This window comes from Chrysemys picta, chromosome 7 (assembly GCF_011386835.1).
Source record: "Chrysemys picta bellii isolate R12L10 chromosome 7, ASM1138683v2, whole genome shotgun sequence".
Classification (NCBI taxonomy): domain Eukaryota; kingdom Metazoa; phylum Chordata; order Testudines; family Emydidae; genus Chrysemys; species Chrysemys picta.
In genome coordinates this window covers 41,088,825-41,111,474 of record NC_088797.1, presented here as the reverse complement: position 1 = coordinate 41,111,474, position 22,650 = coordinate 41,088,825, and the positions used below count along the sequence as shown (strand labels likewise).

The window sequence follows — 22,650 nt, the reverse complement described above, 5'->3', positions numbered from 1 at the left end:
CTTTATGGCAAGACGGGAGAGGAGGTTGGTTGTAAAATGGGGTGACAGTATGTAATATATTGGGAACAACTGACATAAAGAATCAAAGAGCGAGAGAGAGAGCACTTAATTTGTACTATATTTCAAATATAAGTCAAGGCATGCATGCCTTTGGAAGAGTTTGACAGAACTGACAGAAGAATGGATTCATTAAGTTGTTATTTCCGGTGAGAATGGGACCTAATTTTAGAATTTATTTGATTTTTTTTTTCTTTCTTTTTTGGAAGTTGGAGGGAAAAGATTGAAGAATTTTTTTGGAAAATTTTCTGACCTTTCCCAGCCAGCTTTATTTCTGTCTTTGCAGCATTCTGAGCTGATGGTAAAGTAATAAAAAGAAGGCACTTCCAACTGAATTCCAAACAACATATCTGACCATATGCGCTGGAGCATTAACTGTTGCTATTTATTGATTCTGCACCTCAACAGTTACTATGGTCTTGCTTATTGAATTAAAGTTTGATCCACAGTCAGCATTCAAGAAAGTATTAATACTTCCTGGCAACTGAGAGTTTCAATCTTGCAGTTTAATAACTAACGGGGCTAGGCTTTATAGTTAAACAAGGTAACGGTGCAATGACAATGGAACTGTGACGTTAAAAAGTTAGGTTGCATAGTCATTGCCTTTTTAAGGTCCATTTATTTTTTTGGTGAATGTGTGACCACGATCTCTTCATGTTAATAAAAGAAAACCCAGAGTAGCAGTACTCTTGAAATGAGTCCTTCCCCTAGAATTCTTCAAGTATATCCAGATTTCATTTAAAATGTACTTAAAGATCACTACTCTGGACAAGTGAGCAGTTATCCGTTGTGTCTCAGGATTCCCTAAAGAATTCTGAAAGGAAGCTACCTCCGGTTCAAGTATTTTATTCACTACATCAAAGTTCCCTGGTCCTGGGTATGTTACCTAAAATAGAGTTTGACTAGCGCTTTTGCTCTAGGAGAGAAAAAAGTTAATTTGGTTCCTAAAAGAATAAGAAAAGCCAGATCAATGTTGGACATCAAATAGGTAAAGAGGAATAAAGGACCAAAGAGGACTTAGGTGCCAACTCCTATTGACTTTTAGTACCAATTAGGCACCTAACCCCATTTGTGTCTTTGCAAATCTTCCCCTAAATGACTACGCTGGGTGAGAATGATTCAAAATAGATACATATTACATGAACACTATTGGTGTCCTAAAAAGGGGGAAACAACTATTGTAAGATGGCTAACATAACAAATAAAACACATTTTTAGTCTGGATGAGTTATTTGAGACTAAGGAAAGCAAAAAACCAAATGGAGAACCAATGTGTCTGAGACTGAGCAGATAGCATGTTACTCTGTAGCAACCATCTTTAATTCACTAACAGGACGGGCTCCAAGCAGCATTTTCAAGGTACAGTTTGTAAAGAGAGAGGAATCCTAATGCTTCTTTGTTTTGCTATATAATTTTTCAAAAATGTGGGGGCAGGGGCATGTACCAGCAGGGAGAATGCATTAATTCTACACAGCCACAAGGGGGATAGGCGTCTTCCATTAACCAAATTTGTTCTTAAAGCATAAGCAGCAGTATTCAAAACTGTGTAGACAACCAAGGGAAGAGTTGCTGGAGCGATTAGCAAATCTCTCCTTTCTAGAAGCAGAAGTCAGTAGCAGAAAAGGCACAGTATGTTCCCCTTTAGCCCTGCACTCTTATCTTTTGGAATAAATCATTATTATTATTATTAAGACAACACACAAGCTGTAGCTTAATTGAATAAGCAGAAAGACATCAGAAAGCTCTTCTCTGCTTAGTCAGTGAGGTTTGTGTCATGAGCAGAGCTGCAGCTAATAATGATAAAAGCAATTCACCTAGAAAAACAGGGCAGTTCAAACAGATCATCTTAGAGGTCAGCTAAGCTAATTGGTACATTAGGCGTACAGAATGACATTCACCCCTATGCTGAGGGCCAGTCCAAAGCTAACTATTTACAAACTATTCAAGTTCTCAAAAACAAGAAACCCTTAAGGAAAACAAACTAGGTGATGGAATTGAGAAGCAGCGATTGAGGATACTGAAGCAATTCAGGTTGAAGAATGTTTTAAAAATCATGGCAGATGGCATTCTTTGACCTCAGAATGTAGGCCAATATAAATCTGTTGGAGATTATAGTTCCTAAGTTTAATGCTTAGAGTTTTGAATTTTATCTACCTAATTGACATCCAAAACTGCACAAACATAACTGAAACAACATTCTACATCCAACTCCAAGCTCACACAGTACTTCAGTCCATTTGTTTAAGCTTTTTTAACCGAATAAAAATGAATTTAACACCCCAAGTGCAGTTTTGGTTTTCTTCTAATTGCCACTGTATTGGCTGCTAAAATGAATCATGGTCCAGGAGGTAAAACATCTTGTCATAGTATGTACTGAGAGTTGGCAGATTTTTAGGCTACTCTGCATCTGTTTGGATCAGAGAATGGAGATTCACAGTAATTGTTAGAAATAAAAACATTTATTTCTATCCTTTCATTTAAGATTGTTCTGTTCCTTCACTGATTTTATTAACTTCTGAGTTTTTTTTCTTTTTGGCAGCTTTGAATATTAAAAATTTAGCTTAAATTCCAATTTAAGGGATTTTTGTGTTTTGAAACCATGCCAACTACCAAAGTAGACAATGATGTACATTTCAACATGTTTCATGATTCTTGTATTATAGCCAGCTAAAATATGGTTGCAGAGAAAGTTTAATAGTAGTCTGACTGAACAATTTATTTTTATGTCTCTAGGAATATGAGTTAACTCTCCTTAAGGCAAAAGGCATGAATTTGTTCATCTTGAGGATAAAAAAATAATCAAATAAATATGCTAGTTTCTTCCTTAATTACATTGGAAGCGAAATATTAGCATCGTTAGTATCCTGTGGGTAACATGATAGGTTAATGTGGACTATGGGGTGTGATTTCTAAAGCACTGCACATTGCTGGGTCTACGTGGACCAATTAATGTGCAGCATGTTAGTGTGCTTTAGAAATCACTCCCCTGTAGTCCACATTACCCCACCATGTAGAGCAGCCCTTAGTTTCTCACACCCTACTTTAGGATTAATTTTAATGTCTACCTTGTTATGTTTTAGCATTGAATGTCATGCACGTGAATTCACAATATATCTGGACCTGCCAACCTTGTGAGAAGGGTCATGGTACATAATGACTAATCAAAGTCCTTCTCTTATTTCACTTGGCAATGGGGACTGGCCATTGGCAGCAGAGCAGCCCACAGAAATATGGAGGGGCAGATGTAGGACCAGGGAAAGCTGCTGGGTGGTGGAGGAAGAACAAAGAAGAGGGGTTCAAGGGAGAGCTGCTCAATTACTCCTCAGTGCATAAAGGCTCAAATATTGCAAACTGGATCCATGTGAGTGGAAACTATTGCCAATGTGAAGCCCCAGGAGCAGAGCCTATGTCAGCATAAAATCATTGCAGCCTCACCCATAGTCCTGGTTAAGAAAAATGATGTCAATACCAGAATCTGGGTGGACTACAGAAAACTAAATGAAATCAAAAGGATTATTATCCATTATCATGCTAAATTCTGTACGGAGGTTCAAACTGATTTACTACACTGAGTCTTGAAAGTGGGTATCAGCAAGTGGAAATGGACCCAAGGGACAAGGAAAAGACTGCTTTCCCTGCAGAACAAGGCATGCAATTTCAAGTGATGGCTTTCAGCCTGTGCAATGCACCTGTCACATTTTTAGAGGCTAATGGAGAGGGTGTTCCATGGCTTCCCACTCTTCGCCTGTGTGTTATACCTAGATAATGTCTTGGAGCATATTAAAACCCTTGGACAGGAACTGATGCATTCACAAATGGCCTGTGATAAGCTTAAGGCTGCCAATCTGAAAATTGAACCCAAAGAAATTTTTTGTTTATAAAGAGGTAATTTACCTTGGAGAGACAATCAGTGAGGGTGGAATTTTCAGAAACAAAAAGAAAATTGAGATTTGAAGAACTGCCCAGGTACTCTCAGATGTGCAGCATTTTGTAGTGGTCTGCTCCTATTACAGATGGTTTATTTGTGGGTTTGCCACTACTGCAAAACCATTGTATAGGTTGGATGAGAAACAGAAACCATTTCAGTGGTCAGCAGAGTGTGATGTAGCAAGACTCTTGACTGCTCCTGTCTTAGCCTGTGTTTCAAAACACCTTTCATGTTAGAGACAGATTCTAACACTTACGGTTTGGCGGCAGTATTGATATGAACATAAAGGACTTGAGATGGTAGTTTTTATTACAGCAAAAGTCTACTTTTTTGGAGAGAAATTATTACACCACACTTGAAATACTTCTGGCGGTGGTTAAATCTATAGAACATTGTCACCTCTATTTGTTTGGGGGAGAGTTTGTGGTCAGAACAGACCTTTCATTCCTGCAATGGCTCTTCAGATTCAAAAATCCGGAGGAGCAACTTGCCAGGTGGTTGGAAAAACTGCAGTGCTATTTCACGATTTCTCAGAGGCTGGGCCCAGGCGTGGTAAATCTTATAGTAGTAATGCTTGTTGAGAGGCTAACTGTAAACCTGCTCTAAGGAGGACATCAAGGAACTGGTTGCTGAACGGAATGAGGGTACTCAGGAAAAGCTGGCTGTCTCCTCTCTTCCCACAACTCACAGCAGTGCAAATGTTCCTGGTTTATCCCAATGAATGTGGGAAGGCACGAATGGAGTCCAGAGCAGTTAAAAGCTTCCCAAAGAGAGGATCCTCATATCAGAATAGTGTGTGATTGGAATATCATTTGGCAAATGCAGCCACCTTTAGTATGTAGTATTGTCACTGAATACCAGAGTAAAAACTTTCTGCTTACAGTTGGAAAACTTGGAATTTAAGGATGAAATATTGTATAGAGGTTGTGGAAAAACCAGCGAGTGATGAGGTGATGGGTACAGGTATTGGCTGGTTATACCACATACATTGAAAAAAGGAAGTTCTGAGTTACATCACGATCTTAAAACTGCTGGACATTTTGGAGTTGCAAAAACCTTAGCCAAGATAAGGGAGAATTTCTATGGGGTAAAATGCAGGCAGGATGTAGAAAAGTGATGCAGGAACTGTGATGCTTGTATTGTAAAGCAGGATCCCCCTAAGACAGGAAAAGCCCCTAGGCAGCAGTATCTCTGGAGGCATAAATGGACCACATTGCTGCTTAATATGCTTGGGCCTTTATCTGAGACAGAGTTTAGCAATGAATATTTGTTGGTAGCTAAAAGCTACTTTAAGAAATGGTCTGAAGTTCACCCAAACTAGAATTAAGAGACTGTGACAATAGCAGAGGTTCTAGTGAATGAATTCTTCACCAGATCAGAAGTCTCACGTGAGATCAGATCCCTTGATACATGTATAACTGATTCCCAATCCTAGGAGAAAGAACAGTCTGATCCCTAAGCTGGATAAACCTTGATAGGAACTATATACAGTATTGACCTGAATAAATGAAGTGGTGTACAAAATACAGTTGTGTCCCAGGACTGAACCCAGAGTCATCCATAAGAAGCAGCTGAAAAGGTACTGGGGGACAGGGTTGCAGCATGGCTGTCCCCAAAACCTGAGGATTTAGCTGTAGAAAACTGAGGCTGGAAGGGCTGTGACAGAGAAGAGTTCTTCTTTAGAACAAAATGGGCAGGGTCTGTCGCAGCCAGCAGATTTTGCAGAATCAAGATGTAGTCTCCAAGGACTCATTGAAAGAGGCCCTTCTTGGGTGGCTGAAAGGAAATAAGGCAGGGAGAGAAGAGCTTCAAGGAGATTTTGATGGAAGTAAAACCAATGTGAAAATGTCCTGACAGAAAAACACTATGTAAATAGTTAAGGCTTGTATCATTTGTGATTGTAAATTATTTTTCTTTCTGTTCGGGATGGGTCATAGAGGGTGTCACCATTCTGGACTATATTGAGATGACGGGTGGAGTTGAGGTGTGTGTGTGTGTGTGGGGGAGTGTTCAGACAGTGCTGAATGCAAATGCAGGGGACTAGATATTGTTTGAGGGAGGGAGAGTGAGTAGGTATGTGTGTGTGACACCGAGAGAGAGAGTGGGGTGGGGGGCAGAAACACTACAGAAGCAGACAGAGAAGACAGCAAGGAAGCCCCAGAGAAATGTGTATAGATGACCCTTAAGAAAAAGCTGAGAGTTTTGGGGGAGAGTGCTGGCTGGAAAAATGCTTGGAACTGTGAGTAAAGAAACTGTGTCCTGCTGAATGATTCCTCCTGTGTTTAGGGAAGCAGGACATTATGTCTGCTCCTTGTAAACAAACAAGAAATTGCATCAGAGAAATACTTGACTCGTTCCTCAATATCTCCTCCTAACAGAACCAACCCACAAAACTGTGAACTTTACTAACCATTCAGGTTAAAAGGGATAACAATATTAACTTTCACAATCTGATCACATCTTTCACATGTATATTTTCTCCCTATGCACTAACATTGAAGGAAATTGCATGAAGGTTTAAGATAAGAAGCAAAGATGAGGCAAGCTTATTACTTTATAGTTTTTATTCTTAAAGCTTGATGTGTTATACCATTTTTTAAATTTTAGAAATAAAGAGGTTGTATCTAGCAGTTTCATAATAAAAAAAAATCATGAGATAAATGCAGCTGATATTTCAGTGCTTGGATTAGCCACATAGTGTCACCCTAGACCATCAAAAAGTCTAATGAAAGGTATCTAGTCTAATCTTTGAATAGTTGTATTAAAAATATTGTTGGAAGAGGATTTTCTACTTCCTAATCAAGTAATGACCTCCATCAAGGAAGCTGTTTCATGCTATGTCAAGCATAGGGAGCCAGGATGCAGTCCTCATTCAAATTCTCATATCAGCGGTCTGATTTAGAACGTGTGCCATATCTAAGTCTCATTCTAATCACTTTCAGCAGTATGGAATTTATTGGTTCGTTTCTGTTCCTCTTAGAGAACTTGGGTCCTAGTTTGTTAGTCCTCATTTGCATTTTTGAGCTGCTGACACTGACATGTTATATTAACTTCAGAGCATTTTTTGACATCTGGGTTGGTGTGCAGATTTTGCAAATTTCTGAAAGATCCGTTTGAGTTTTGAAGGCATGTCTAGTGCATTTCTTCAGCAGCAGCTGCTGCAGCAGATACTATTTTTAGTGAACACAAATGTACCTTAAAGATAGCCCAAGCCAGAAGATGAAATGTGCCTCCCCTGGCACTTCGACTTTTTGAGGGTGTTCTGAGAAGAAAGAAAGGTAGCGCATTCCCAAGTTTAAACCTCTGTTCTAGGGTTTTGCTTTTAGGTCAGATCCCATAATGTAAGGGGTCTATTTTCCAGATTTTGATTATAACTCAGCTTCCTTAGACGTCCAGAGTTTTTGGTGTAATGCTTTTTTTCTTTTGAAGAACTACTTTGCCAAATTGATTTTTCTGAAAACGCCCATTTTTAAATTAAAACACCAGCTTAATAACTGCCTAGCTGTTTCACTGTGGCAGTAACTGCAACCCCCCTTCTATTTAAGTTGTTCGTGCCAATATATGGCCAACATAATAATTGGGGGCGCAAATGGAAGAACTGGCAGAGGTTACAGCAGCACCCCTAGCTGGGGGGATAGATCTGCCTTTCGTTTCAAAGGTTCTCATTGTAGTTGGCTCCCCATCTGTGCCTGGTGACCCAGATCAGAGGCTGCCATGAGTGCTGCCTGGCAATGAGGCCATGTCTTTTTTTTTTCCCCTTTCAGAGTCACACCTCATCACACTTAGCCCTGGCTTGGCCATCTCACAATTCAATATTATAGTATCTCCTACATTTGGAAATGACAGGAAGTGTAGTATTCAGTGGCCCAATTCTACACATAGAGAGCACATTATGCTTGTGGTTCGGTGGATACCAGTGAAATAATATTCAAAATATAAAGTGTTGTCTTTTACCATCTCTCCCTCCCTGTCCCACTGCTACAGTTGCAATCATTTGAAGCACTCAGACTAACACAAGGAAGACACGCAGTGAATTTGAAAGCAGACTTTGGCCAATAAGGACATTTGGCCATTCACAGTAATGAACATAGAATGTTCTTAGAGATGAGAAGTGTCTAGAACAGAGAGTTGTCTAGTCTGTTTTTCTGCCAAAGCAGGATTGCTTCCTATTGTACATTTACAAGTAAGAGTTCTAGTCTAGTATTTAAATTGTCCCAAGTGTCAGGGGTTACACTGCTTCCCTTGGGAATTTTTTTCCACAGCATAATTCATCTCTTTGCTTTCCTTAAGTTCTGCCTTCAATTCTCCTCTCTTAATTTCATCCTATTTTTCCTCTGTATATCCCCTTGTGCAAATCTTTTTCAACTCTGCTGAAAACGTATCCCTAAATAACTTTTCACAGAACACATTACTGGTGCCAAGACAACCTCACAAATTTTCTTTCAAATAATTCCTCATTCTTTTCATACCTTACTATTAAGCATGATGAGAGCCTTGTTTAACTTTTCTCCCTATTGACACATCATAAAGGAATGCACAGCGCTGGCACAAACCCTTTGGGTCCAGGTCTCTCTCTTTGTTACATGGCTGTAAATCTGTTCCATGCAGTGGAGTACTGCACATGTATACCAGAGCTCAGAATATAGCAAGTTATACTCACATTTTAGCAGTATGATACATTTATTAAATCACCAGGTGCCACCCAGCAGGAAAATCTGTCTGTATAATAGTTGGAAAATATTCATTATTTAAAGGATTACTAGGGTTTTTTTCCCCTAGAGCATTTATTTATTTATTTAGCACTGTAACAAAAAATGTTTGTTTGTTTTTTGTACTCCCTCCCCCCCGCCCCACACACACACACAGATTGCTTTAATGTTTGGTCCCGGTTTTACCTAGGAAGGTTGTAATTTTCTTTGTAACCCAATACTAGCTGATTTTATTATTGGCTTTCTGTATAGAATAGTAGTAGCTGAGTTAATCACTGGTTCATACCAAAAGTAGTTTATTCCTAGTTACTCTATTATCCATGTTTTCCTTGTTTGCTGAATGGTTGATAAATCACTAGCATTGGGATTTGATTTTTGTGTTGGTGACATTTATATGTCTCTCGCAATATGTTATCAGATCAGAGACTTTATTTAAAGGTCAAAGAAAATGCTTTTTACTGTGAATTAACTCGTAGCAAATACAATTTAAATCAAGATATCATAGAATCACAGGACTGGAAGGGACCTCAAGCGGTCTTCCCTAGCCAGTCCCCTGCACTCATGGCAGGTCTAAGTATTTTCTAGACCATCCCTGACTGGTGATTGTCTAACCTGCTCTTAAAAATCTCCAATGACAGAGATTCCGCAACCTCACTAGGTAATTTATTCCAGTGTTTAACTACCCTGACAGAAAGTTTTTCCTAATGTCCAACCTAAACTGCCCTTGCTGCAATTTAAGTCTATTTCTTCTTGTCCTATCCTCAGAGGTTAAAAAGAACATATTTTCTCCCTCCTCCTGTAATAACCTTTTGTGTACTTGAAAACAGTTATCATGTGCCCCTCTCAGTCTTCTCTTCTCCAGACTAAACGAATCCATTTTTTCAATCTATACTTTTAATCATTTTTGTTACTTTTCTCTGGACTGGCTCCAATTTGTCCACATCTTTCCTGAAATGTGGTGCCCAGAACTGGACATAATACTCCAGCTGAGGCCTAATCAGTGCAGAGTAGAGCAGAATTACTTCTTGTGTCTTGCTTACAACACCCCTGCTAAAACATCCCAGAATGATGTTTGCTTTTTTTGAAATAGTCTTACACTTTTGACTCATATTTAGCTTGTGATCCACTGACCCCAAGGTCCCTTTCCGCAGGCCTCCTTCATAGGCAGTCATTTCCCATTTTTTATGTGTGGAGTACTTTGCATTTTTCCTTATTGAATTTAATCCTATTTACATCAGACCATTTCTCCAGTTTGTCCAGAACATTTTGAATTTTAATCCTATTTTCCAAAGCACTTGCAACCCCTCCCAGCTTGATATTGTCGTCAAACGTTATAAGTGTACTCTTTATGCCATTATCTAAATCATTGATGAATATATAGAACAGAACCAGACCCAGAACTGATCCCTGAAGGACCCCACTTGATATGCCCTTTCCTGCTTGACTATGAACCAATGATGATTACTCTCTGGGAATGGTTTTCAAACCAGTTATGAACCCACCTTCTAGTAGCTCCATCTAGATTGCATTTCCCTAGCTTTTTTATGCGGTCATGCAAGACAGTATTGTGGAAGTAGAGTACTGTCTCTGACAGTATCAAAAGCCTTACTAAAGTCAAGATATATCACATCTACCTCTTCCCCCAATCCACAAGGCTTATTACCCTGTAAAGAAAGATATTAGGTTGGTTTGACATGATTTGTTCTTGACAAATCCATGCTGACTGTTACTGATCACCTTATTATCTTGTAGGTGTCTTCAAACTGATTGCTTAATTATTTGCTCCAGTTTCTGGGTACTGAAGTTAAGATTACTGGTCAGTAATTCCCTGGGTTGTCCTTATTCCCCTTTTTATAGATGGGCACTATATTTGCCATTTTCCAGTCCTCTGGAATCTCTCCCACCTTCTATGGACTTTTTGAAGATAATCGTTAATGACTTGGATATCTCCTCAGTCAGCTCCTTGAATATTCTAGGATTTATTTCATAGAATCATAGAATATCAGGGTTGGAAGGGATCTCAGGAGCTCAAGTAGTCCAACCCCCTCCTCAAAGCAGGACCAATCCCCAGACAGATGTTTGCCCCAGATCCCCTAAGTGGCTCCCTCAAGGATTGAACTCACAACCCTGGGTTTAGCAGGCCAATGCTCAAACCACTGAGCTATCCCTCCTCCCTATTTCATCAGGCCCTGGTGATTTAAAGACATCTAACTTATCTAAGTAATTTTTAACTTGTTATTTCCCGATTTTAGCCTCTGATCCTACCTCATTTTCACTGGAATTCATCAACTATACAGCACTCAGGAAAACAAGCTAACAGGAATCTATAAAATCTGTGCTTAATTATATTTCCTTGAGCTCTAAAAACTTATCCAAAGTCACATACATTTTTCTTAGTCTTGCCTTTATTCACCTGCTAGTTCAATTTTTTCTCAAGCACCTCTGTGCTTTCTCCCATGAAGCACCCCTTGCTTGGGAAACATTTCCCTGTAAAGTTGATGCTTTAGCCCCCAAATCTCCCCTTAAAACTCACCTCTGCTAGGATACCTGTAAAACTCTGCCAGTGGCTGGTATGCTGAGACTGTCACTTTTTAATACCATTCATGATTACTTTTCTGTGTAACTCATTTCCCAGAATACTCCTATCTTCACTCCATATTTGTTACATCCATCTCTTGTACCTTATCATCGGCCTTATCCAATGCCCAACTGAAATTAACCAAAGGGTCCCATTGACTTCAATGGACATTGGATTGAGCTCCTTGTGTATATATGGTAAGCTCTTTGGGGCAATGCCTAGACCTGTGGAGCTCTGATCCCTGTTCAGAGCCTCTGAGCACCCTCACCAACATAATAATTAGAAAGTTGTTTGGCATTCATGTTGTTTACTATTGGTTTTATAATTAATTAGCGCTATAGCAATACAGTAGAGTCTGCTTATTACCGCCCCCTCAGTTTCCAGGAAAACGTGCTATTATCTGGCAGGTGCTAATAAGTGGAAGACAGCTTTGTGAGGCAGCAGCCAGGGAAGGAGGTGCTGGCAAGAGCCTTCTCTGGCTTCAGCGCTGGAGCCCGGATTGTGGGCAGGGCATCCAGCAGGGAGGGTGGATGCAGCCAAGAAGGTGGGGCTTTCCATGAGGAGCAGGGGCACTGGGGTCTTGTGGGGCTACACCATACCTCTCCCTGCACTCTCTGGGGGTTGGGGTTCAGCATGTCCCCAGATTTCCTTTCCTGCAGTCCCCATAAGCAGGATGCAACTTGGAGAGCACAAGGAGAGAGATCATGCAGCTCCAACATCCAGGCTGCAGTCCCCCTCCCCACTATTGCCCTGCCAATAGCCTCCCTTCCCAGACCACAATTCCTTACCTCCTGTGTGCAGGCTGGTTTGTGGGGCTGCAGGCCAAGAAGGAAGTGCTGGGACAGGCTGTAGCTGCATACAGGTTTGCAGAGCTGCAGCCAGAGAAGGCACGTCCCAGTGCTTCCTTCCCTGGCTGCAGCCCCGCAAACCTGCCTGGAGGTGGGGACTTTCTTCCAAAAAAGTTCCAAATAAGCAGTATGTCATTGCCAATACCCAACTTCTATTAACATTAACATCAGTGGGATGGGTTTGGTTCCTGGCAAAATGTTGCTATTAACGGGAAGTTAACAACACCTGGTTAGCTATTAAGTGGAATCTACTGTACTAAAATATTGGCTCTAAATTAATTCCCATAATATTTGCAGATTTTAAAAAATCAACAAAATAATATACAATGATTATTTGCAGTAACAGACCAGAGGCAGTGCTAAGTCAGAGAGCCTGGCCAAGACTGTGAAAACGATTTAGCACAAAGTATGGCCAGCCTCTCATGCTACAATAAAATTTCTACAGAAAAACAAGCTAGCCAGCTGTAAAGATACTATCTCCTCAGTGGGAAAGGATATCAGGTGATAAGGCATGCCTTCACAGGCCAGCAAATTTTAGTCACACATTTGTCTATTGCAACATATTTGCTTTTAAGAGACACTTGCTCCTGTTTATTTGATAGAGAGGTATCCCCTCCAGTTTCATTAACATTAGGAACAAGATCTCACAATGGGCCACACTGCTGCCAGTTGGTGCAGTAAGGCTAAAGCAGGGACACAATGACGGTGCATTATCACCTGATAATGCCACTTCTGCATGGCATCTTTAGTGACTACAATTGCATAATCTCATTTTCAAGTCTTAAGACACTGACTGTAGACACCAAGCTTTCTTGTCTCACTTTCTCTCCCACTAACTGATGCATTTCATTAAGTGAGGGCTCATCCTTGTTTTGAAAAGTTGAGGCTCAAAATCATCAGGAAGTTATGACCAGCATCATTGACAATAGATTGTCATTGTGATGCTTCATGGTGAGCTACTTAAGTTCCTCTTCTCTGTCAGGCCAGCATTACTGCATGAACAACCTGTCTGAAGCCATGCCTAAACTGCACACCACGGATGGTGACAGATAGGGTATGTGTAGCTACTCACTGCAGTGAAAAGCAGGCTGTATACACACTGCGGTGTGTAGCTACATGCAGCAGTGAAAGGCTCTGGCAGTGGGGTTAGGCAGTGGGGAAAGGTTCTGGCAGGGGGCTGTTAGAACCTTTCCCTGCTGCTGGAGTCTTTCCCTGTGGTGGGATACTACACTGTTAAAAATAGCAGTAGATGTGGGAGACACTGCTTAGATCTGTAGAGAGCCACGTAGAGTACATACTCACAGGGGTTAGGCATGTCTTTACTTGCCTAAGTAGTGCCTCACCACCTACTCTGCTATTTATACCTGTGCTATGGGGGTAAGGCAGCACATGTACTCTGCATGCTGCCACAAGATGCATGTACTGTGAACATACCCTAAGTCTTTTCAGCACATATTCTTACACCCCTGGCCAAAGCTAAGAAGTGTTGAGGTGTTCAAAAGTGAAAAATAGTTGTAAAAAATTGTTAACCAAACTTTTTCAAACCTCAGCACAGATTAGGTTCATGTTTTGGGAAAGTTAAATCTTTGGAGGAAGACTTATTTTTATCTGCACTGGTTCAGATAAACCTGTGACTCAGGTTTCTGGTCCAAATTTGATTTCGAATTAATTGATAAACTTAACATTAACAAGTCACCGGGACCAGATGGCATTCACCCAAGAGTTCTGAAAGAACTCAAATGTGAAGTTGCGGAACTATTAACTAAGGTTTGTAACCTGTCCTTTAAATCAGCTTCTGTACCCAATGACTGGAAGTTAGCTAATGTAACACCAATATTTAAAAAGGGCTCTAGAGGTGATCCTGGCAATTACAGACCGGTAAGTCTAACGTCGGTCCTGGGCAAATTAGTCGAAACAATAGTTAAGAATAAAATTGTCAGACACATAGAAAAACATAAACTGTTGAGCAATAGTCAACATGGTTTCTGTAAAGGGAAATCGTGTCTTACTAATCTATTAGAGTTCTTTGAAGGGGTCAAAAAACATGTGGACAAGGGGGATCCAGTGGACACAGTGTACTTAGATTTCCAGAAAGCCTTTGACAAGGTCCCTCACCAAAGGCTCTTACGTAAATTAAGCTGTCATGGGATAAAAGGGAAGGAATTAATCCTTTCATGGATTGAGAACTGGTTAAAAGACAGGGAACAAAGGGTAGGAATTAATGGTAAATTCTCAGAATGGAGAGGGGTAACTAGTGGTGTTCCCCAAGGGTCAGTCCTCGGACCAATCCTATTCAACTTATTCAGAAATGATCTGGAGAAAGGGGTAAACAGTGAGATGGCAAAGTTTGCAGATGATACTAAACTGCTCAAGATAGTTAAGACCAAAGCAGACTGTGACGAACTTCAAAAAGATCTCACAAAACTAAGTGATTGGGCAACAAAATGGCAAATGAAATTTAATGTGGATAAATTTAAAGTAATGCACATTGGAAAACATAACCCCAACTATACATACAATATGATGGGGGCTAATTTAGCTACAACAAGTCAGGAAAAATATCTTGGAGTCATCGTGGATAGCTCTCTGAAGAGGTCCACGCAGTGTGCAGAGGAGGTCAAAAAAACAAACAGGATGTTAGGAATCATTAAAAAGGGGATAGAGAATAAGACTGAGAATATATTATTGCCCTTATATAAATCGATGGTACGCCCACATCTCGAATACTGCATACAGATGTGGTCTCCTCATTTCAAAAAAGATATACTGGCACTAGAAAAGGTACAGAAAAGGGCAACTAAAATGATTAGGGGTTTGGAATGGGTCCCATATGAGGAGAGATTAAAGAGGCTAGGACTCTTCAGCTTGGAAAAGAGGAGACTAAGGGGGGATATGATAGAGGTATATAAAATCATGAGTGATGTGGAGAAAGTGGATAAGGAAAAGTTATTTACTTATTCCCATAATACAAGAACTAGGGGTCACCAAATGAAATAATAGGCAGCAGGTTTAAAACAAATACAAGGAAGTTCTTCTTCACGCAGCGCACAGTCAACTTGTGGAACTCCTTACCTGAGGAGGTTGTGAAGCATTTAAAAGAGAACTGGATAAATTCATGGTGGTTAAGTCCATTAATGGCTATTAGACAGGATGGGTAAGGAATTGTGTCCCTAGCCTCTGTTTGTCAGAGGATGGAGATGGATGGCAAGAGAGAGATCACTTGATCATTACCTGTTAGGTTCACTCCCTTTCGGGCACCTGGTATTGGCCACTGTTGGTAGACAGGATACTGGGCTGGATGGACCTTTGGTCTGACCCAGTATGGCCATTCTTATGTTCTTATGTTCTTTGGGGCAGTGGAGGGACTAAAAAGAAGGACTTTGAATTGTTAACATATGTCCGTTACCACAAAATATAAATACTTCTTGAGCGCTGGATGCATAGACATATTTACTCGAGCTAAATAAATCATGTCCTTCAAAAGATAATTTCTCCATCACCATCTGAACTTTTTTTGGGATACCAGGCACAACCAACCACGGGGTTCTCTTCATTGTGACACCAGTAGCTATTGATCTTGTGGCTGTGTCAGCACCATCCAGTGCTGCTGGTAAGTAACTATAAAAATTCCTTTTCCTATCTTATGCCACTGTTCAGGGCAACTGCACCTGTACCCCCCGCCCCACCCTGGTCCCTTGAGAGCACCCTTTCTAGGTGCCTAGCTCCTCAGTCGTCACCTCTCTTGGGCAGAGACCCACATCTCTCACGCTCATGACTGGGGTCTTTCCAGGTATTCCCAGGAAGCCAGATTGACTAAACAGGACAGTGTCTATGCTTTGCTTTCTCCCCAGAGGCTATGAACAGCTGTAATTGCCACCAGTTATAAATTACTACACAGCTCTTTCTAAGCAAGCACATTTATGCTTAAGGTGAAAGCAATACAAAACACATATTAAAAACAAAACAAAAAAAGAACCTACACACATGCTAATAAGATTACCAGAGATCACCCTACAACTTCAACAAGGGCTCTGGTAGAAGTCAGTCCTTCAAATGGGTTTTTTGTGTGGTTACAAGTGTGTAACAGCCTGAGCGCAGAACTAGCATGCACATGAATGGGTTAGGCCATATCTACACTATCCATTATTTTGACAAAGCTTATTTTGCTCAGAGGTGTGAAAAAACACCCCCCTGAGCAACACAAGTTTCAGCGGCATAAGCACTCATTTGCACAGCTCTCCTGCCAACATAGCTACCGCCACTTGTTTAGATGGTTTTATTATATCGATGGGAGAACTCTCTCCCGTCAGCATAGTGAGGCTACATGAGTGATCTTACAGCAGTGTAGCTGCATTGGTACAGCTGTGCTGGTATAAGCTTGCTAATGTAGACATGACCTTAATCATTCCTTTATACAGCTTGGGCCTTTGATCTTGAGACTCCAAGAACAGGTAATCAGCAGACAATGGGCATCTCCTCAGAGCATAGCTTCAAAAAGCTGGGTTTTTGCATAACCAGAGGTGGGGAATTTGCGTTCACCTCCCCCTAGAGATTCCCAGAGTAAACCACTTGACACTGTCTATCCCAAAAGTCCATTCTTGTCTGGTGCATTGTTCAATACGGTCCTTTGAAATTCATAACACTTCCTGGGGTTCAATCGCATCTCCCCCTAGAGAGATTACTTTCAATCTTGGCCCACAACAATACATAACCTTTGCAATTAATACAATGGACTGTAAAGATACTTAATCTTAATTCAGTGATGTTTTTCAAGGATATTGCAGGAAATTGATGCACCTGTGTCACTATCCTCCTCCCTTGCCATCAGTTCCACACCTCTCTATTCTGCTCTTCTCCCTCTTCTATAATCCCCAATCTTTCTCCCCACTCAAGTGTGAATAGCTGGCTCATTCCCACAAGCTGCTCTCAGAGTTGCTACACTTCCTGGCTTCATTCCATCCTGTTCTGCCCTTGGCTGCTTTTAACCCCTTCCTCCGGTGCTGCTACCTTCCTAAGGGATAGGAATGGGCTGCAGTTACCAGTAATGAACTGGTAAAACCTGGGGAATTCCTGGCCAAATCGGGACTGTTGGCAACTGTGATTAGGTGGGCAGAGCCTGTGAGGCAAGCTGGCATCCCTGGAAAGGACTGGCTCCACCCAACAGTTCTGTTCTGGCTCCTTATACCCCCGGCCATAGAAGTTTCCATCGGAGTGCCCCCAATGCTCCTCACCCCCCCACTTTCAAACCCCTCCGCCCCATACCTTTGATCTGGCCAGTTGTGGAGGGTTTAAACTCCTCACGATCGGCCAGTGTCCTAAGGTTTAAGGCCCTGATTCAGCAAAGTACTGAGGCACATACTTAAAACAAGCACTCAAGTCCCATTGATTTCAATGGAATTACATCAGGGATTCGTTTGTTTTCCTAGGTGTCCTGTCTGTTACTACTTTCTCCTGAAAGAAATGGCTATTTCTTGATTCTACACTACTGAAGACCTGATCCTGTGAGGTGCTGAACCACCATCTCCAATGTGCTCAGCACCGCACAAGATTGGGACTTAACCCACTGGTACCATGACTCTTCTAATACTCAAGGCTGTGGATGACATAGTCACTAAAAGTTGCTGGGGCCCAATGACATACCCCCAGCATCTCCGGTTCAGGCACCAGTTATCAGAATACTAGGTGACTATGCTATCGTTTAAAATAACTATCTGGAGAGATTTCAGGATGTGCTACAATTAGAAAATGAACAATTTCACTATAGTTTGTTTCTGAGTTTGTATCTGTCACTGCTTGTTTGGGCCAAGTTAATTTACAATCTACAGAAATCACATGTTCTACTGTGATTTTCACAGCCATCAGTCCCCTAACAATCATATTGGGTAGTTTGTTTTTTCTCCTTGACTTAAAACAAACCCTAGCTTAAATTTATTTGTCATTCCTCTATAGTGTCATTACTGTACACAAACAAAATGGGGAACAACCTGTGACAGCAAAATTTATCAACAGAATCCTAAACACAAAATGTAAGTGGGCTTGAAATCTATTTTCCTAAGTAACTGCAACTGCTAAAATGGAACCTGCTTGTGTAAATGGTCAGTTACCATCTTGTTTGTTTTTAAACTGAATCGCTAGCCAGCTGCTTTCCAAGAAATCTTGCAATGATACACACATTACAAGTGTGAATAATAGCTAAGTAGGAAATCATGGAAAGCCTCTGCAGCTATTCGCTTTGTAAGCTGGATATTACCTGTGGACAGCACTGATCTGTGAAGAGACCAACCAAGTGTCTCAATTGTGTGTGTAGCGCCAGACCCACTGCATGGTGTCCAGCATGTGGTTATATTTAAAAATATAAGTAGTAGCAAAACTAGAGGGATCTGAGGGATTCTACCCTCATCTGAAAATCCCTGCTGAGGGTCTAAGGAGCTTGGTGAGGTTCTCTGCATTGTTCCATCACAGGGAAATGGTGGGATCTGTAATGGAATACAAAGGTGTGAAGCAACTGGGATTCCAGCCAGCAAACCCTGTTGATTCTTGTGGTGTGTGCCTCCACATCAGCCTTGAGGTCTGCTGCTGTTCCCTGGGAACCCGGGCTGGCTCCAGGCACCAGCTTGGGGCGGCCATTCCGGAGAGGGGCGGCACGTCCAGGTATTCGGCAGCAATTCGGTGGACGGTCCCTCACTCCGCCTCGGAGCGAAGGACTTGTCGCCGCAGATCGCGATCACGTTTGTGGGTTTTTGGTTTTTTTTTTGTGGCTGCTTGGGGCGGCCAAAACCCTGGAGCCGGCCCTGCTGGGAACACACTTCTACTGGACCCATGTGCCAGGGACTATCCAGGTGCCACCTGCCCTGAGAATCCCCTTTAACAAGGGATCCCATCTCAGAGGGTGCTTAGCTGGAAGTTAACGGTGGCTTCTGGCTGTATTAATACGCTAGGTCTATTTGTGCTAGGTACTTGGGGGCAGAAGGTATGCACTCCCTCTACTTTCCCAAGCGCCTGCCCCCCTACCCGCGAGGAGCCACCAGGATTGAGGATGGGCCTATTCTGAGGGAGATGATGGAACAAAGGGGAAGGAACTCAGTAAGAGGACCCTTGCAGAGATGTGCTCATCAGCATAAGTAAGGTTTGCACTGTTGGGATCTATGTTTTGTCACTGTTGTTATGTGCATAATGATAGTTACTTTGCATTTAATATACTCTGTCTGGAGAAGGCATAAATGTGTTTGGCTTAATGTATCTTGTCACCTTATCTGTCATATATAGACAAAAACTCCATATCTTCAGAACCCTTATCGGTGTCCCAAAATAGGACTCAAACTGCCTTGAAGGAAATGGGTTGAGAAGTATTTGTGATGGGGGGGAAAATCACCCAAACAGTCACACATTCAGTCTCCTTAAAAAGCCAGAGTAGTTAAATTTAATGAAAAGGGAAACAAATTCGATGACTACCATAGTTATTTAATGGAAGATAAGTTACTAGCAGTGATAAGAAAATTGTTTGTTTTTTTACGTTTGCAAGGGACATTCCAAAAGGTTTGCCTTGCTGTACAGATCAGATTCAAATGACATTTCATGTTCCTGTTATTTTTATGACCACGTAGGTTGAGCTGAGGTTGAGTTTAAAATATTTTACATATTTCCCTCAATGTGAGAGATTTGTAATGTAAATGTATGCAACTGCCATCAATATTCTAATGAGCTCAGTTTATTTATTCAGGACATTTGTAGGTCGGCCAGATGGTCTTCGGTTCATCTCATATTATGCGATCGTCTCCCAAACCAGGGAGGACGCTGGGTTCAGCAGGGCTGTACTCCGTCCTGAGTGTCTGTGAACTCCTACCCACCTCCAACAGATATAGCTTGGAATCACCTATCGTGGAATGCACATGAGCGATCACTTGAAGAAGAAAAGACAGTTACCTTTTCCGTAACTGGTGTTCTTCGAGATGTGTTGCTCATGTCTATTCCACATCCTGCCCTTTTTCACCTCTGTCAGAGTTGTCTGGCGAAAAGGAACTGAAGGTGCGGGGAGCACACAGCGCCCCTTATACCACGCTATAGCGGCTCCATTCCAGGTGTTGCTAGGGACGCTCCCATATGGGTACTGCTAGGGAAAAAACTTCCGGCACTGGTGCACGTGGCAAGCACGCACACCTATTGTGGAATGGACATGAGCAACACATCTCAAAGAACACCATTACGGAAAAGGTAACTGTCTTTTGTTCTTCCACTTAGTGAATCTCATCCACTTCAAGTCTCCAAATCTTTCTACTGGGTGTGCTAGGTCCTGCTCTGAAGCTATTTTCACTATCTGTAATACCCTCTCTGCACATGATGCCCTTTCTATTTCAGGGCTAAGTAGCTAAGAAAGGAAATAGGACCCCTTCCCAGGAGCGTCAACCAGAATTCGGACTGCAATAAATGTTGGGGTAAGTAAACAAAAGCCTGGGGATGTTCTTTGGAAGTTTATTTTAAGTTATCCAAGCTCTTCTAAACAAGCAAAGTCTAAGTTAGTCTTTATTTAAGACAAACCTGTACATAGATTTCAAAGTCTCTTTTTTCTTTGGACAAGACAGAGTCAGAAAAATAATTGGCTTTGCAAAATGAATAAACAGAGCATCTCAGCCTACAAGTTTAAATGCCTCTCTTAAGTGCCCCTTTGTGGTACAATCAAGGAATCTTAAGATGTTCTGAAGAGAATTTTACCATATCTCCACTTGAGGTACAAGAAAAATTGTATCACATGCCTTTCAGTACAAATAAACTTCATTCAATGTGCCTGCAAACTTTAACCACCTGCATAGCAGTAAGGTGATCACTAATATCCATGAAAGGAAAAGACTAAGGCACAGATTGAGCATAGCACATAAACTTTATATACTTACATCCATCTTTTCCAAGAAATTACTTAAACATAACTACGCGTTTAAGTTTAAGAACATGCTTAAATCCCACTAAAGTCAGAAAAGGAACTTAAGCATATTAAACACCTACTGAACGAGCTGTGCCAAACAGAGATGGATTTATGCTCATATTGACATGCTTTGCCGAAATGGGGCTTAATGCAGCAAACTTAGTGCCAGAGGTAAAATCAGGGCTGTAGAGAATAAGTGAATTACTAGGACTAGTACAGTAAGAACTCAAATACCACAGAGAGGGACACAGTATAAGAACCTGGACAAAATAGTACGGATCTGATACACTTCTATTGTTACTCCCATTTTATGCCAGTGTAACTCCACTGAAATTCAAGGAATTATACTGGTTTAAAACTGGAGCAATGCACTGGTGAATCAAGTCTCCACAGAACTCTTGAAAGTTTTCAAATGTTTTATAAAGAGAGATGTCACTGAATAATAATAGCAAGCCTACCTTCAGTGGGTTTTCTTCTTGTGCATTTTCCCCTGCTCTGACTTTTTGTTGTATATTTGTCCTGAAAAAGAATCAGAGACATTGGGAGATAAAAAAAGAGAGAGAACATGGGTTGAATGATAAACTGTTACTGAAATATTCAGGTATCTATGGCTGTTTTGTATTCATGTATTCAAGCTCTTTTCCAGCCTGAGACTTGTGCTTCTGAATATCTGTTTATCTAATTAAGCTCCCAAGACTAGAGCTGAATTCAAAATACTTTTTTTATGCAGGTTTGTTCACAAGGGGGCGTTTCTCAAGCTTGCTCAGCACCAATCTGGATGTGATTTGTTTTCCCACTTTGGAAATGCTTGGCTGCATCAGTCCTAAGGAATTAAAGCTCCAAAAGCTGACATACCAAAACATAAGGCCAAAAGCATGTTGCCCAAGAGCAGTTAAAAACGGAAAGGATGGAAAGAACCTGGCAAACTAGAAGATTGGATGCATCCTAGAATGTTGAACTAACAGCCGAGATGCTAGTGATAACATTTCACAAACCCCAGAAATCTGGTCAGATGCCCGAGGGAGCAGAAGAAGGGGAGGGATATTCTGATTCTTCCAGAAGAGAGTCCTGCTAATTATAAATTACTTATCCTGTCTATAACCAATGTAAAACACACATGACCAGATTTCCTGGCCTTAACTTGGATCCTGGGGGGGCATTTGGGAGCACACAGGGACCCTTCCCCTGCAGAATGCACACATCATTGACAGTCTCTGTGCTGTCTTCTCTGCAGGAATTGCTCCCTGCTAACACCCACTTAGGTGCAAACCACCCCTTCCCTAGCGTCTGGAAAAGAAAATCTGTCTCTCTTCTTCCTCCACTGCTTTACTTCTGCTAATATCCCCCCAAAAGATATTGTAATTACTTGTGAGGTTACAGGATCCAGATCAGTGTCCAAAAGTTAAAGTAGTAAATGATCTGCAGGTCAAGCTGCATTGAAATACTGTTTTCATACTCAGCTCAACATGTAGCAGCAGACAGAAAAAGCTATCAGAACGTTAGGAACCATTAGGAAAGGGTAGATAATAAGGCAGTAAATATCATAATGCCACTATAAAAATCCATGGTACATTCATGCCTTGAATAGTGTGTGCAATTCTAGTCACCCCATC

The 22,650-nt window shown here is 41.3% G+C and overlaps 1 long non-coding RNA gene across 2 annotated transcripts in view; it reads right to left on the bottom strand.

The window, feature by feature from the left end:
- The window catches only part of LOC135972625 (uncharacterized), a 65,042-nt gene extending 43,484 nt beyond the window's left edge, over positions 1-21,558 (bottom strand). Inside the window, exons 1-2 of one of the 2 annotated variants that reach the window (XR_010589103.1) lie at positions 21,496-21,558; positions 8,646-8,704 (exon numbers count right to left, since the gene is read on the bottom strand). This is a non-coding gene — a long non-coding RNA (uncharacterized LOC135972625). The remainder of the gene's footprint in view (positions 1-8,645; positions 8,705-21,495) is intronic. The other variant, XR_010589102.1, reaches the window with a different exon arrangement.
- Positions 21,559-22,650: the final 1,092 nt, after the last annotated feature.